This window comes from Lissotriton vulgaris, unplaced genomic scaffold (assembly GCF_964263255.1).
Source record: "Lissotriton vulgaris unplaced genomic scaffold, aLisVul1.2 SCAFFOLD_2141, whole genome shotgun sequence".
Taxonomy (NCBI): domain Eukaryota; kingdom Metazoa; phylum Chordata; class Amphibia; order Caudata; family Salamandridae; genus Lissotriton; species Lissotriton vulgaris.
The window spans coordinates 274,869-290,999 of NW_028253716.1; the positions used below are offsets into that span (position 1 = coordinate 274,869).

The window sequence follows — 16,131 nt, forward strand, 5'->3', positions numbered from 1 at the left end:
GACCCTAATATTTATACTGCAAAATCCTGTGTCCTCTGAAGGCAGAGGGTGCCTGTGTCCAGCCCAAACCAGTTCTGGGTGCACTCGGCCAGTGCACAACTTCTTCCTTTGTCATTGCGGGCCAGGGTCATCAGTCGCCACACAGGAGGTGGAGCCAGCATTGTGGAAGGCAGGCACAGCCCTATTCAGGCCCAGGTGCTACTCTTCCCACCACTCCAAATGCAGATAGGTCTATTCAGCCTAGTGCTGACTCACCCTGCCTCCTGGAGCCACCCCAGTCCCTGTCACTCACAAACCAGACATGGAATATGTAGGAGAGAAGGGTCTGCTTCCTATGGTTACCCCCACTTTTTGCTGTGCTTCACTGGTTTTTCGACTCTAGGCTGCCTGTGGCCCTGCTAATCAGGACCACAGCCTAGCTGCACTCTCTCTATATTGTTACCATGTACTTTAGGTACATACCAGATTGGGTATTGGGTCACTTTTGTGAGCCCCTGTATAGTGTACCATAGGTACCCAGGGCATAGGTGCATCCAAGGCCTACTAGGGGCTGCAGCATGTATTGTGCCACCCCTGGCCGGCCCTCCAAACTGACACCACAGGTCTGTTCCCTCAGCCTGGGTAAGGTGGTGTAATCACCCCTTACTGGGATATAGTATACCTATACCCACCTTCACATATAGACACATATGCACCTATAAGTCACTACTATGGCAGGCCTTGACAATTCTGGAGGCAGAGTGCTTGGTTTTATGTGAGAGGGTGCTCTAGCATGAGCTGAGCCCCTCTGCAGCTTTCGGAACCATCTCCTTATAGCTGTTCTATGATATAGCCATACCATATACTCTTAAGTGCATTATAATTCTCGCGGTTAATGCTAACTTTGGTTTGGCTTTATCAAAACATGTTGTGTAAGGTGCCCCCCCCCCCCACTCCTGGCGGCGGGGGTAGCATTCCACCCTTCTAGAGGGAGAAGGCATGTAGTTACTGGTTTACCTGGTTAAAGTTAAACAGAGCCCTGGCATCACAAAATGGATGCTGCTGCCACAGACACAAGTCTGCCCTTCTGCTGCTGGACGAAACTCCGGCAGGGGAGGCCTGGACAATAGGTTTCCTGTCAGGGGAGGTGCCAGCACCTCTCCAGACAGCCTGTAGTGTATCGGGGCAGGTAGGGTTGCATTCAGGGAATGCTTTTCCAGACACTGCCTGGGGCACACAAGGTGCTCGATGCATAGTCCAGTTCAAACCGGCTGCTGGGGCGTACAGCCCCAGCTCTGGCGCGAAACTGGACAAAGGGAAGGGGGTGTAACCACCTCCTCCCCATTTCCACCCATAGGAGGGACCTAGCAGGTAGTCCGGCCCCCTAACTTAGTATAAGTATAGGAGCTGTGTCCCTAGGACTTTAGATTCACCTGGACGACACTTTGATGCTGAAATCCCGGAACTTCGACATTCCATTCTAACTGGAAGACTGAGGACATCTCCCTTGTGGTCAAGGAGTGACCACCCTGTTCAAACAGGCACCACAAGCAACTTTGCCGGTCTGCAGTTTCGAGGCTCCCGACGGATCCTAAAGAGACTGTGACACAGGACACAGACTTCCAGACTTCTCTGACCCCGACCTTCGATCCCAGCAAAGCTGAGACCTGTGATGGACACGAGAGACGTGGGACCGGAACTCCTGGACATCCTGCATTTTGCTCACTGCATCGACTCCTGAGGTAACTCGAGGTTGTGCATTGGGGTACTTGAAGCCCCAGCCCCGAGTGCCATTTGCACCGAAGCTCAAACCCGCACACTCCACGAGTGTCCCGTGGGCCCCTCTTTGCATTTCTGCTCGATGCGTCCTTCCGGTTCCTAGTCCGTTGGCTAGTGAGTCCCTGGAAGACTTCCTTTAACAACTAACTTGCTTTCCTGGTTGCTCCAGGCTTGCTCCTGCTTCCCTACTAAGGAGAAGCGCCCAGACCTTGCTGGTCTGCAACAGAGCTCATCTCACCTTCCTGCGTGGGTTGCGGTTACCAAGGCTTGTTGGGTCCAATCCGGATAACGACACCGCAGTCAACTAGATCCTTCGTGGGACAGCTCGAATCCAGCACCTGGTCATCGTCCATGCCTCCTGGAACATGTGGCTGAAGAAACAAGCTCACCTTCTTCACTTCGATTGCACCCAACATCACCTGGTTCCTTCCTGGTACCTTCCTGGTCACTGGCTAGTGACCCAGACTCTGTCCCCTCTGCTTTCAGGTTCTACAGATCTTCGATCCACCCTTGGATCCACCCGGACACTTTTCCTTTGGTCGCCTGCAGCACTTCTTTACAGGTCTCCATAGAAAACGACGACGAAACCCGACACGAAAAGGTACCTATGCACCCGACTTCCCTGGGTGAGGTAACATGAGTACTCCGGTGCTCCCGTGGGTCTTGACTCTCGAAGAGTCCTAGTTTAAAAGGGTTCCATCCAAGTGCATCCGGAAGTGTCCTTACATTTTATATTTGAAACTTCTTTGTTTCCCATAGAAAGTCAATGGTAACCCGCGGCTGTGTTTAGACACTGCACGCGTCTCCCGTGGGCCTCCTACTTCCTAACCTTTGGTTGTTTAGAGTAGCCCCAGCGATTCCACAGGCCCGAGGCCTGCTTTCTAATCCTCACGTGATTCTTATACCACTATTTTAGTATATGGTTAGTGAGGTCCCTAGGGCATAACTGTATTTGTGCAACTTATCGTATGCTGATTGAGATTCTTGTAATGTACTTTGACCTCTGACCTCATAAAGAGTGCAGAGGGGTTGTGTTTAGAATAAATACATATATATTTGATATATACTTTGTGTGGTGTGCTTTCATTTGGTACTCAAGAGATTATAAATGGTAAAACAACTCGTTTAACTCGCCTACAGAAGTCTTAGGCTGATGACTGCTGGTCCATGCTACCACTAGGATAGCTTTCTATAAGGTTGACTTTACAACCATTATCAATAAGTGTTGATTAGACTGATGCAAGGTGCCCGCTAGAACTAGTGGACATCATATGCCAGGCTAACTTCTCACAGAATACACAAACTAGCAGAGGCAGGCTGGATGGTTAGGCAAGAAAATACCTACTTTCTAAAAGTGGTACTTTCAAACAAAGAATGTTAAAACCACTTTCACTAAAAGATGTATTTTATCATTCTGAGTTCAGGCATACTAAACACGAATTTCTAGTTCCCTGGGTCAGTTAGGATTATAAAATGTTATAACAAAACTACCCATTCTGGCCTATGGGAGCAGGTAGCCTTGCAACATGAAAAACGAAATTGGCTGTAATTCACTATCAGGACATACCACACCTATTAGGGCATGTCTTTCCTTTTACATACAATCCACCCTGCCCATGGGGGTACCTTGGACCTACCTTAGGGGTGACTAATATGAAGAAAGGAAAGGTTTAGAGACTGGCAAGTGGGTTCACTTGCCAAGTCAACATGGCAGCCCCAGACTGCACACAGGCTCTGCAATGGCAGGCCTGAGTCACATTTTACAAGCTGCTTCTGTGGGTGGCACAACCAGTGCTGCAAGCCCACCAGCAGCATTTGATTTACAGACCCTGGGCACACATGGTGCACTGTACTAGCGTCTGGCAAGTAAATCAAGGAAGCCAATCATGGAGTCACTAATCCATTGCAACAATTTACAAGAGGGAGCACTTGCACTTTGGCAATGAATAGCAGTGGCAACGTGCCCAAAGTATCTAGACCAGCAAAAACATAGCAAAAATACAGGAGGCAACAGTGAAAAATGGAAGGGAGACCCATGCCAATGGCGCCAGGTCTAACAGAGCACTTGTGTATGAGGTTGAATGAACTGCACCTGTACTATATTCATGCCTCTAGGGAGGAGAGGGATAGCCATGAGGGACAGCAGCACCTGCCAACTTAGAGGCTAGAGCTATTGACTTGTTTTTGATTATGTAGTATGTAGTATTGGGTGCAATTGAGAGAGTAAAGTACTTTTTTTTTGGCAAGATAAGCAGTGTGCCGGTCATTCATTTTATTAAGACTCTTGATTTATTGCTCAGCGCTGAGTTCAAGCAGCCGACATTACCAAGCTGGGAAATCTGTAACTGCTCGCCCTCGCTACCTTGAGAGTCAAGTACAAAAAGGATTTACTCAGCCCAGTTTGCACAGTCATTCTGGGATAGGTCTCGGGACATCAAAGGAAAATGACCTCAACCCAGTAGCCCCTGCCTACACCGTGCCTCCGGAACTGGACTGAACATAGAGGCTGGAAAGAAAACCTCTTGCTTGGGTTTGTCAAGCTGTGGCAAGAGACACACCAGTGTCTTGTCATTTACTTATTCGTATACAGTAAATCACATACAGACAGCTTTCTTATTATCTTTTTCTTTTCTCTACTCTTCTATTTGCCAGTGATCAATACTCTGGACCTGATTTTAGGTCCAACGGGCCGCCTGTCTTGTGTAGAGATTTCCGCTGGCCCTGGGGGGCACTCCGTCCATTCAGAGGAGCCACTGTGGTTTCTCTGAAGGCATGGAAAGATTGGTGAGCGGCTGCCATGTTTCAGGTGGCCACTCACCAACGCTGGTATTTTTTTATTGTGGAAAAGAAACAGGAGTAAAAACCCATCAACCTTGTTGGGATTGGGGTGAACAATTGTGTACAATGGACAATATCCCAACTGGTATTATTTGCAGACAAATATAAAGGATATCTATACAGTATTATCCATGAAGGAACAAGGAGACTCAGTTTGATTTTCATATGTGCTCAAGGCATCATTTTTATCAGCATTTCACGGAATGTAGGGCAAAGATAATTACAGTTAGTATCAGCACTGCAATTTATAAATAACAAGTGACAGCCCAAAGTTGTACAAGGTGCACGAGTGCAAAAAGTGAGTGGCACTACGGCGACACAAGTGACAGTGAGAGCAGCGTGGACGGCGCAAAGTGTATTGGTGAATTATTATATACAGTGAGTAAAAGCAAAGTGGTTGACAAACAATTCAATTTATGTTTTCCATTTTTTCGAAAACCACTGAGAGAAGGGCACCTAATATCTTGCTGGGAAGTCTTGAAATGCTGATAAAAATGATGCCTTGAGCACATATGAAAATCAAACTGAGTCTCCTTGTTCCTTCCTTGTCCATTGTACACAGGTATTTTTTTAAAACACGCTCCCAAAGTGGGTGTTTGTTTTTAAAAACAAATAACTACTGACCCTCCCACCCCTGGGAGTGGCGTTCATTTTAGAGTTTTTCTGTTCATGACCGCCACGTTTTCCCTGGTGGTCCTGAATAAGAGAAAAATACAGGCAGCCTGATCTAGAGAGGAAGGGCCGTCTGATGTATTTACAGTGACGGAACTCAAGTCAGGCTGGATGTAAAACAATCCACCTGACTTGCACTAGGTCAGGCAGACCATCCATTTGTTGGACAGGATACTCCACCACTCTTGTGAAGGAGTACCCTGCTCACCAAACTTTAAATCAAGACCTTCATCTTGTCCGTGCTATGCATGTATCTTTAGGTCTGCTTAATTATGCCCATCAGTCTTTGTATTATCTACCTGTTATTGAGGATTGTGTGTTTAGTACAGGTTAAAACTTGGTGTGTGTGTGTGTGTGTAGGTGTATTTATACCCTGCGGTTTAATCTACACTTTGTTTATGCTGTGTTTACGCCCTTATTATTATAAAAAGTGTTACGTGTAACCAGATGTCACCTGTTTGTGACTTCTGAGGAACCCACAGGTTCCTAATAGAGTTACAAAGGCTTAGGGGCCCTACAGGTAAACCTTTCCTAACCCTGTCCCACAAATGCTATGTACTTACTGCATATTTACAACAAGGGGTGATGAGGGACAGAGTCTCTGAATTAAGCAGAAAGCTCTCACCCAGTCAAGAGATCAGGGCTAGATCCAACACCGTTTTTTAGCTCACTGCACCATCCCAGTTTCAGAACCTGGCTGTATGCAAATTAGTCTGTTCCTATCCCAGTGCATGATGGGAACAGGGCAAACCAAACTACAAAAGCCAATTCTTACACTGGGAAGGAAACAAGCTCCCGGGGACCGGTTTCTGGCATTACAGCCGTCTTCGGCCCGGTTTGCTTGAATCCTGATGGTGCAATGAGCAAGGGTCTCACATCTGAGAATACCCTTCCACGCTTAGGGTGGACAAAAATATTATATATATCTGAGCTGGGATGGGGCAGTGAGATAAATAACAGTGATGGATCAAGCCCTGATCTTTGGACTGGGTAAGAGTGGTCTGTTTAACTCAGACACTCTGTTCATCACCACCCCCTTTTTGTAAATCGTTTTTGGCCACTACAGGTGTGGCAGGGTATACTCAGACATGAGTCCCTTTCTCACTGCTCCATCAGGATTCAAGCAAGCCGGGCCGAAGAAGGCTGAAATGCCAGAAACCGGTCCCCGGTAGCTTGTCTCCTTTCTGGTGAAGAATTGGCTTGGTAGTTTAGTCTGCCCTGTTCCCATGATGCACTGGGCCAGGGACAGACTGATTTGCATATAGCCAGGTTCTGAGCTGGGATGGGGCAGTGAGATAAATAACAGTGATGGATCAAGCCCTGATCTTTGGACTGGGTAAGAGTGGTCTGTTTAACTCAGACACTCTGTTCATCACCACCCCCTTTTTGTAAATCATGTACTTACTGCAGCAGGACTGGGCGCTCTAGGGCAGAAATTAAGTTGCTTGGCATTTATCTACCCTTAGCGAAGCCACATAATATAGGCAGTAGATTAGGATGATTCTCTTCGATCTGATTCTCTTCGATCAGAAGTAGCTCTAACTATTGAAAAGGTGGAGAACCTGGTATAACACAAACGCAGACATGCGGTTAGGCTCTACCAGGACAAGTAGTAAACTATTAATTTATGTATATGAAGGATTAGAGTGCATTGCAAGTTATTTCACTATTTCATAGCTGTCAAGGTTTCATGTTGCAATGTGTGACATTTTCATAAGTTCATTGTAATTATGAGTGACATTTGAACATCTATGAGTGACACTTTACCATGAGCAAAATCATGTGATAAAGATGAGGGAAACATATAAAAATCAGAAATGACACTCATTTGAGTAATAGGAACCTCTAAAAAGATCTGTAAACTACTACAAAGCAGCAGAAATGGAAAGGCACTAACCAGAGACAGACTGCGTGACTGCAGCTCTCAGTAACATAAGGCAAGCAGGCACTGCAGCTGCTCAGAAGATCTAACTGATTGGATTATTCATGACAGCACGCTAGGCTAAAAAACAAAGTTCATAGCATAGCAAGTGCAATTTGGAGATTATACCATAAATCAGGCCTCTCCGAGACTGGCCAAACTGAATGACAAACTAACTTTGTTTTTCATTTCTGTTCGAGGTCTGGCTAAAGAACATGCTGAACATTTAACACAGCAGAAACCATCCCACATGCATACATTTGGCACAGCAGACACCATCCCACATGCATACATTTTACACAGCAGACACCATCCCACATGTATACATTTGACACAGCAGACACCAACCCACATGCATGCATTTGACACAGCAGACATCATCCCACATGCATACATTTAACACAGCAGACACCATCCCACATGCATACATTTAACACAGCAGACACCATCCCACATGTATACATTTGACACAGCAGACACCAACCCACATGCATACATTTGACACAGCAGACACCATCCCACATGCATACATTTACACAGCAGACACCATCCCACATGCATACATTTGACACAGCAGACACCATTCCACATGCATACATTTGACACAGCAGACACCATCCCACATGAATACATTTAACACAGCAGACACCATCCCACATGCATACATTTAACACAGCAGACACCACCCAAATGCATACATTTGACACAGCCGACACCATCCCACATGCATACATTTAACACAGCAGACACCATCCCACATGCATACATTTAACACAGCAGACACCATCCCAATGCATACATTTGACACAGCAGACACCATCCCACATGCATACATTTGACACCGCACACACCATCCCACATGCATACATTTGATACAGCAGACACCATCCCACATGCATACATTTGATACAGCAGACACCATCCCAATGCATACATTTGACACAGCAGACACCATCCCGCATGCATACATTTAACACAGCAGACACCATCCCACATGCATACATTTAACACAGCAGACACCATCCCACATGCATACATTTGATACAGCAGACACCATCCCACATGCATACAATTCAATTCAAAAATCCTTTATTCGACTGTCAGAAAAGCAGTCATAAAAGCACAGAAATACATTGTTATACAATTCATTCAAGATTTTTATAACCAATTTTTTTAAAAGTAGGCAGTTCACCAAAAAGTTAAAAATGCAGTGAGTTAAAAATGCAGTAGGCCAACGGAGAATAAAAATGCCTGTTCAAGACATAATATCATATTTAGTGCAAGCCATCTTGGGATCATCCTTCCATGCTTAATCTGAACTTCCGGGCTGTTTTTAAAAACTTACAGATAAAAAAGGTACTGTCATTAGGCAGCATCTGAAGATATAAAAGTGCAGGCTTAATCTGTACAAAATTCAACTTTTTAAGCAAGGGTTTTAAAAACATTTGTCTTGGACTAGAATAATAAGGACACAGAAATAAAAAGTGAGCCAGGTCTTGTGGAGACATGTTGTCGCAGCCACAAGCTGGCAACACTTGACCTCTGTGTGCTCCACTTGGCACGGCTAAAATCAAATGGTAAAGACCAAATCGGAATCTGCTCAACAGAAAACGGTCGTATCTGGAGATGTTCCATGATAAGTATGGTTCACAGAACACACATGTCTTTATTAGTGTATGATTCCTAACACTGGACTTCTTCATCTCGGTGTCTTCCCTGACAAGTTGTCGCTTTAACATGAAAGTGTTTCTTACAAAATCAACATCCTTCTTTGTAGCATGCTGTGGTGTTAGATATAAGTCCAATCTACCCAGGTCTTTGCAACAGTTTCTAATATAGTTCATCCAGGGTATTTTAAGATGTCCTTCCCAGGTGAGGGCTTCAGCGAGGATGCTATGCGTCAGGGGTATAAGTGCATTGCGCCAACAGTTTAGCCAACAGAGTAAAGGGTTTGCAGCAATTCTATCTCCTAGGTATGGTATACCCAGTTCCTCATGTACAGAGAAATTAGCGGTGCTTTTGGGTAAGCTCAAAACCTGTTTTAAAAAGTTATTTTCTAGTGTACCCAAGGCTTCTACTGGTGAGAAACCCCACAACTCGCTCCCATAACATGCCACCGCTACGCTTTTTGCCTGATATAATTTCAGTATAGCGGACACTGGGGTGTTACCTAATTTGCGTGCAAAGTCCAATATTCCGAAGTTGGTTCTTAGTAACTCGCCTTTCTTTTTATTTATAGCAGGACCCCAAGAAAGTTTGTGATCGAATAGTACTCCTAAGTATGAAAATGTTTTTGTCAACGGTATGCTTTCTCCGTTGACTGAAAAGGGGTATCGTTTTTTGGGGGGTTTTCCAACCGTCATTATGAAAGATTTGGAGTTATTAATATTCAGATCACGTGAGGTCATGAATTGGAAGAAAGAATCCAACAACTTCTGAAGTCCTAATGCGGTTCTGGATATCAAAACGGCGTCGTCCGCATAAAGTAGGACCGGCACCCCTGTTTTCCCAATACGAGGGTAATCTGTGTCCGTTTTTACCAAATGATCCTCGAGTCCATTGATGTACAAATTAAAAAGAAAAGGTGCTAAAATACAGCCCTGTCTGACGCCCCGGTTAATATTAAACTCTCTCGTAACTTTTAGGTCTTTTGTGTACCGTACATTGGCACGTGTGTCATTATGTAGATTGGCCAGGAAATTGATTAGGTTATTTTCCACACCCATATTATGCAAGATTTCCCATAGTTTGCTCCTCTCGACGCAGTCGAAGGCAGAGGAAAGGTCCATAAAGGCCATATACAATGTTCCACCTCTGGCTTGGGTGTATTTACCACTTATTAGGTATAGATTCAGACACTGTGTAGTTGTTGCATGACCCGGTCTGAATCCATACTGTGCCGGGGTCATTATGTTATTTTGTTTGGCCCAAGCATTCATCCGATTTAAAAGAACCCCTCCCACTACCTTCGCAACAGAGTTTATCAGGGAGATTGGTCTATAGCAAACTGCTTTTGTTCTATCGCCCTTTTTGTAAACCGGGACAATAGTGGATGCACCCCAAGATTTAGGCGCTCCCACTTCAGCCCCGGCGTTAATAACTGTTGTAAGAATTGGAGCCCATAAGGCGATGTTGGATTTAAATAGGTCTGGTGGAAGACCATCAGGGCCCGGTGCTTTGTTGCTAGAGAGACCAAGAATCCCTAGCTCAATTTCTTTAGAGGAGAAGTGTAGAGGGCTGCTTTCAGGGAAATGAGGTAATTTTTTTGACTTTGGTGCTTCACTCTTAAAGATAGATCCAAAATGGGTGATCCAGTCATTCTCTGGTATGACTGTGCCGAGACTGTCAGCGGTCGGGTCATCAAAAAGAGGTTTATTAATTATTTTCCAGAACTTTGCGCTATTGCCCAGAATAGAGGGGTCGAGCAAAGATTCCCATGTTTTAATTTTTATTGATTTTTTGCAAGAGGCAATTGCATTTTTATAGTCTGCTCGGAGGGCCTTTACCAGTGCTAAATCTCTCGGTTTATTTTTGAGAGCAACCTTTAATTTGCGGTTGGCAGAAGAACAGGCATGATCAAACCATCGTGGGTATTGAGCAGTTGATCCCTTGGCAGTTATAGTCAGAAATTTTTCTATCCTTCTAGACACCACTGCAAAGGCGGATAGGACGCATTCAGGTGAAGTAGAGTCGGTGGCACAGAGCTTAAGTTCAGATTCGCAGTCTTTGGCGACAATCTCATACAACTTATCACTATTTACCAGGTTCCATTTCAAGCGACGGTTGTTATTTACCGGCTTAAGTATCCCTGGATCCTTGATATTATTTTGGAGTACGGAAGGATCGCATTGTAGTTCGAGGTGTAAGGGGTTGTGATCACTATAGGTGCTCATGAGGATATCAAACTTAAGGACCTTTTGGGCCACACCTGCAGAAAGAAGGATATGGTCTATGATGGACCCTGACTCAGATCCTTTGTAAGAGGGATTTTCATAGGTGAAAGAGTCCTCTTTCAGAGATAGTGCCAAGATCATGTTCATGGAATCCATTAAGGTGTTCAGTTTTGATCCACGGTGGCAGTGTGTGAAATGGAGACCTGTTTTAAGCTCACAGCCCAACGATCCCAAGGTTGTCAGGAGAGGGTTACCGCAAATATGCGTATTGAAGTCGCCGAGGAGTATTTTGTCCTGTGGTAGTTTTGTCAGATTTTCAGCTAGACAATTTGCAAGGTTGTCGATGTTACAGTCACTTGGGTTTGCAACAGAGTTATAGAAATTAATCAGCGTTATGTCTTTTTTCCCCCTTCTGAGTGTAACAATCTGAATATTCCTGCTATCCACTTGCACATAATTAATCAGCATTTTAAGGGACAGACTGATAAATATTGCCAGGCCCCCCTTTGCCCTGCCACTAGGTGAGGGGGATGCGTGGACAAAGAAACTTTGGAATCCCTCGATGAAGGTGTTACCATTGGTCATCCAGGTTTCTTGAAAACACAAGATGGTGTACTTCCTAACGAAAGCCACCCATAGTGGGTCATCGATTTTAGAGGCCAGTCCAGCAATATTCCAGGACAAAATTTTGATAGGGTTAGAAATAGTCTCCTCAGATTTAGGTCCTGGGTTTATGTTAGAGAGGGAGCACGGTTCTTGGATTGTCCCTGTCATGTGCTTAGACCTTGGGTTCTCAGGTAATGGATTCGGTTGTAAAGCCATGATCTTAGATGGACTACATACTTCATTCACTGACGGAGCAAGAGCTTGATGTGCTCGGGGACTGACTGTGCAGCTCGATGTCGTTGTGGGGGTGGAATTTACTGCACAAACTAGATGGGAGGTGGCTGTTTTCACAGCGTTTGTATCATTTTCGGAAGAATTCCTTGCTTTAACAAAAAGAGTTTCAAGGAATGGATCAGATGACAGTCAGTCAACCTCGTCTAAATGATCGTAGTGGTAAAGAGCATCATATCTATTGGCAGTAGGAAACCCGTACTCCTCAAATTGTACAGTCGCAGGGTTATAGGCGTGGTAAAAACCGTGCCTTTGCCGTGCAGCTGTCTCAATTGGTTGCTGGTTGTATACTTTGGTTCCCCATGGGTGAGTATATGAGTGGAGATCTAAACCCATTTGACTATCAAGTCTGGGTAGAACAGGGGCCAGCCAGGGTTGGAAATTAGATTGTGTCATATGCCGTCCTTCTTGGGTGTAGTTATATTTGGGTTTATTCCTACGTGAATCTGAGCGGGCTGGATAGAAATAGCTTAATCCCATAGTCCTAATCAAGCTGTTTGTCCCCGAACTCCTCCAATCTGCGATAAATTTTGCCGGTCCTAGATGTTTAAAGGTGACCACGATGCAGTCACCATCTGTGGATTTAAAGCGAGTGCCCACCCACTCTACCCTTTTGACTTGAAGTATAGTACCTATTATATTTTGAGGGAGAGGCCTATGTGTAGAAAGCCATTGCATGACTTTATTCTTCAATTCCTCCCGCGTTTCCTCCCTGTTATCGTCGACTTTGGGCACCCCAATCATGACTATCGTGTAGGGGTTAGCCTGTGGAGGAAGGTTAATATGTAATAGTGAGCTTGTGGTGGTAGGTTTGGCAGGATGAGCTCCTATTTCTTTTAATTGAGTATTAGTTTTAGTTTTAGGAGACGCCGTGCAATTCTTGTTCTTTGGTGCGTCTGTGTTGGTATTAGGTGGATGTCCCTCTGCAGCCCACTCACTGGCCTCGTCATCTTCATCCATTTGATTATTTGGTTCATTGGTTGTAGAAGTCGTTGTGTTCGCAGTGGGTTTGGGGACTGTTTGAGACTTTATAGTTTGGTCTGATGTGGGTAAGCCCTTTGATTGGGGTTTATTTTGTTTTCCTGTGTTCTTTACTGGGTTGCCAGTTTTTTTGGAATTTTTTACATTAAGTGTAGTTGATGAAGGAACAAAAAGAGAGGGCTTGTTAGTTGTGTTGAGCAATCTAAGAATACTGGAGGATATATCATTTTGGGTCCTCTCAAATTTACTCAAAGCCTTTTCTATGGTATCTATCTGATGACTAATAGGTTGAAGAAGTGTTTTAATTAAAGTTTCAATCTCTCTCATGAAGGGGAAGCTTAAGGTACTCTTCTTATCAATATGACCTGTTTCCTCATTAACTACAGGAGTTCCTGAATTAGATTTAGCTTTACCGTCTGAGTCGTATAGATCTGGGGAGGTTGGAAGGGGTCCCCCACGTTTTGGTCCAGTGGGTTCTACTGGGCCTTTCTTCTGCCACATGTCTTTAAGTGATCGTTTGGGTTTACCAGAAGGTAGGTGGATTTTCCGCGTAGGGGGTTTGATTCTGGGCTTCTTCCGTTTAATCTTTGGCGATTTATGTAGCGTTGGTGGTTGAGATTCTGTTAAGACAATGACCGGTAGGGCATTTTCCTCGGTCCCAGCTTCCGATAACAAGGGAATATCTATTGTCTGCTGGTCATTTTTTGCACTATTAGATATGACCATGATGCTATTATCCTGATTATTAGCTGATGATTCCAAGAATGAAGAGTTAGTGGGTTTTTCTTTAATGTGTGATCCAGGTAATTCCGAGAACGATTGTGTGAGTAAAGACTCCTGGGATGAGATAGTGTCATCCATATTTGGATCGTCATAGGTAGTATGAGAGGACAGGTCAGGGAAGCATAGATTAGGTGTCAGGGAGAGTCTCCTCTCAGTGTCCTGAATAGCATCCGCCACAACATTGATGGTTTTTTGAAGCATTTTATCTATGGCGGTTATAGTGGGCAAAGGTGTACTCACTGTTTTTAGCCTACTGGTAGATCTAGTCGCCATTGGTGTTTTAGTTGTTTTGGTCATCGTTGAACAGTGGTTGCATCCCCTTAGCTCTTCAGAGGTACTGGAGTGGGAATATTCTTAGGGTGGTAGCCCGTCCCGGCCGCCTCAGGCCCCTGAGGGCCACAGAGGGCCCGCCCTTTGCCCGGGCTTCGCTCGGCGTCCCGCTCGCGTCCCGCTACGCGTTGCCGTCCTCTATTTGTGGAGGTTGTTGCGGCCGGGGGCGTGGCTTGCTGGGGGCGCGGCCGTGCACACCTGTGCAGCGCGGGGACTCCTGGTCAATGGAGTCCCTGCCTCACGCGCCCCCAGTTACCTTCCGCTGTTCTTCTTATCCTCCCGGTAATGGTAGTTGCTTGATGACGACCTGTCCTGCAGCCTCAACCCCACGCCTTGGCTCCGCGCAGCGGCTCCCGCGAAGCGGGAGCTGCAAGCTGTTAGCGCTGGCCTCGGCGGTCAATCCCTCCTGGGACACAGGGAGGCCGCAGGGAGAGTGGCAATTCTCAAGTCAGGGCGTCGGCGATTTCGGCGTTTCTCGGCGTGTTGACAAGTGGTAGTTCTGGAAAGACAATCCCACAGATTATTGGCAGGGTGCGCTCTTTAACGGAGATTGGCCGGCCGGGGGCGTGGCTTGCTGGGGGCGCGGCCGTGCACACCTGTGCAGCGCGGGGACTCCTGGTCAATGGAGTCCCTGCCTCACGCGCCCCCAGTTACCTTCCGCTGTTCTTCTTATCCTCCCGGTAATGGTAGTTGCTTGATGACGACCTGTCCTGCAGCCTCAACCCCACGCCTTGGCTCCGCGCAGCGGCTCCCGCGAAGCGGGAGCTGCAAGCTGTTAGCGCTGGCCTCGGCGGTCAATCCCTCCTGGGACACAGGGAGGCCGCAGGGAGAGTGGCAATTCTCAAGTCAGGGCGTCGGCGATTTCGGCGTTTCTCGGCGTGTTGACAAGTGGTAGTTCTGGAAAGACAATCCCACAGATTATTGGCAGGGTGCGCTCTTTAACGGAGATTGGCCGGCCGGGGGCGTGGCTTGCTGGGGGCGCGGCCGTGCACACCTGTGCAGAGCGGGGACTCCTGGTCAATGGAGTCCCTGCCTCACGCGCCCCCAGTTACCTTCCGCTGTTCTTCTTATCCTCCCGGTAATGGTAGTTGCTTGATGACGACCTGTCCTGCAGCCTCAACCCCACGCCTTGGCTCCGCGCAGCGGCTCCCGCGAAGCGGGAGCTGCAAGCTGTTAGCGCTGGCCTCGGCGGTCAATCCCTCCTGGGACACAGGGAGGCCGCAGGGAGAGTGGCAATTCTCAAGTCAGGGCGTCGGCGATTTCGGCGTTTCTCGGCGTGTTGACAAGTGGTAGTTCTCAGGCATGCCCAGACACTCTTTTTTCCAAGTGCCCCTTGGAAAAAAACCATCCCACATGCATACATTTAACACAGCAGACACCATCCCACATGCATACATTTAACACAGCAGAAACCATCCCACATGCGTACATTTACACAGCAGACACCATCCCACATGCATACATTTAACACAGCAGAAACCATCCCACATGCATACATTTAATACAGCAGACACCATCCCACATGCATACATTTGACTCAGCAGACACCATCCCACATGCATACATTTGATACAGCAGACACCATCCAACATGCATACATTTACACAGCAGACACTATCCCATTTCTACGGTCGCCTCTCTTACACTCTGTGGGTGGGGAGGGTGCTGTTATAGTCCCTGGTTATTTGTGCTCATTCTTATGGTGGCCTCTCTTACACTCTGTGAGTAGGGAGGGCGTTGTTATAGTCCCTGTTTATTTTTGCTCATTCTTATGGTGGCCTCTCTTACACTCTGTGGGTGGGAAGGGTGCTGTTATAATCCCTGGTTATTTGTGCTCATTCTTATGGCCGCCTCTCTTCCACTCTGTGGTCGGGGAGGTGCTGTTATAGTCCCTGGTTATTTGTGCTCATTCTTATGGCCGCCTCTCTTACACTCTGTGGGTAGGGAGGGTGTTGTTATAGTCCCTGGTTATTTGTGCACATTTCTGCGGCCGCCTCTCTTCCACTCTGTGGGTGGGGGGTCGCCTCTCTTGCACTCTGTGGTCGGGGAGGTGCTGTT

At 46.4% G+C, this 16,131-nt stretch overlaps 1 long non-coding RNA gene across 1 annotated transcript in view; it reads right to left on the bottom strand.

Moving 5' to 3' along the window:
- Positions 1-16,131, bottom strand: part of LOC147660798 (uncharacterized) — a 47,930-nt gene that overhangs the window by 31,304 nt on the left and 495 nt on the right. The window lies entirely within an intron of this gene.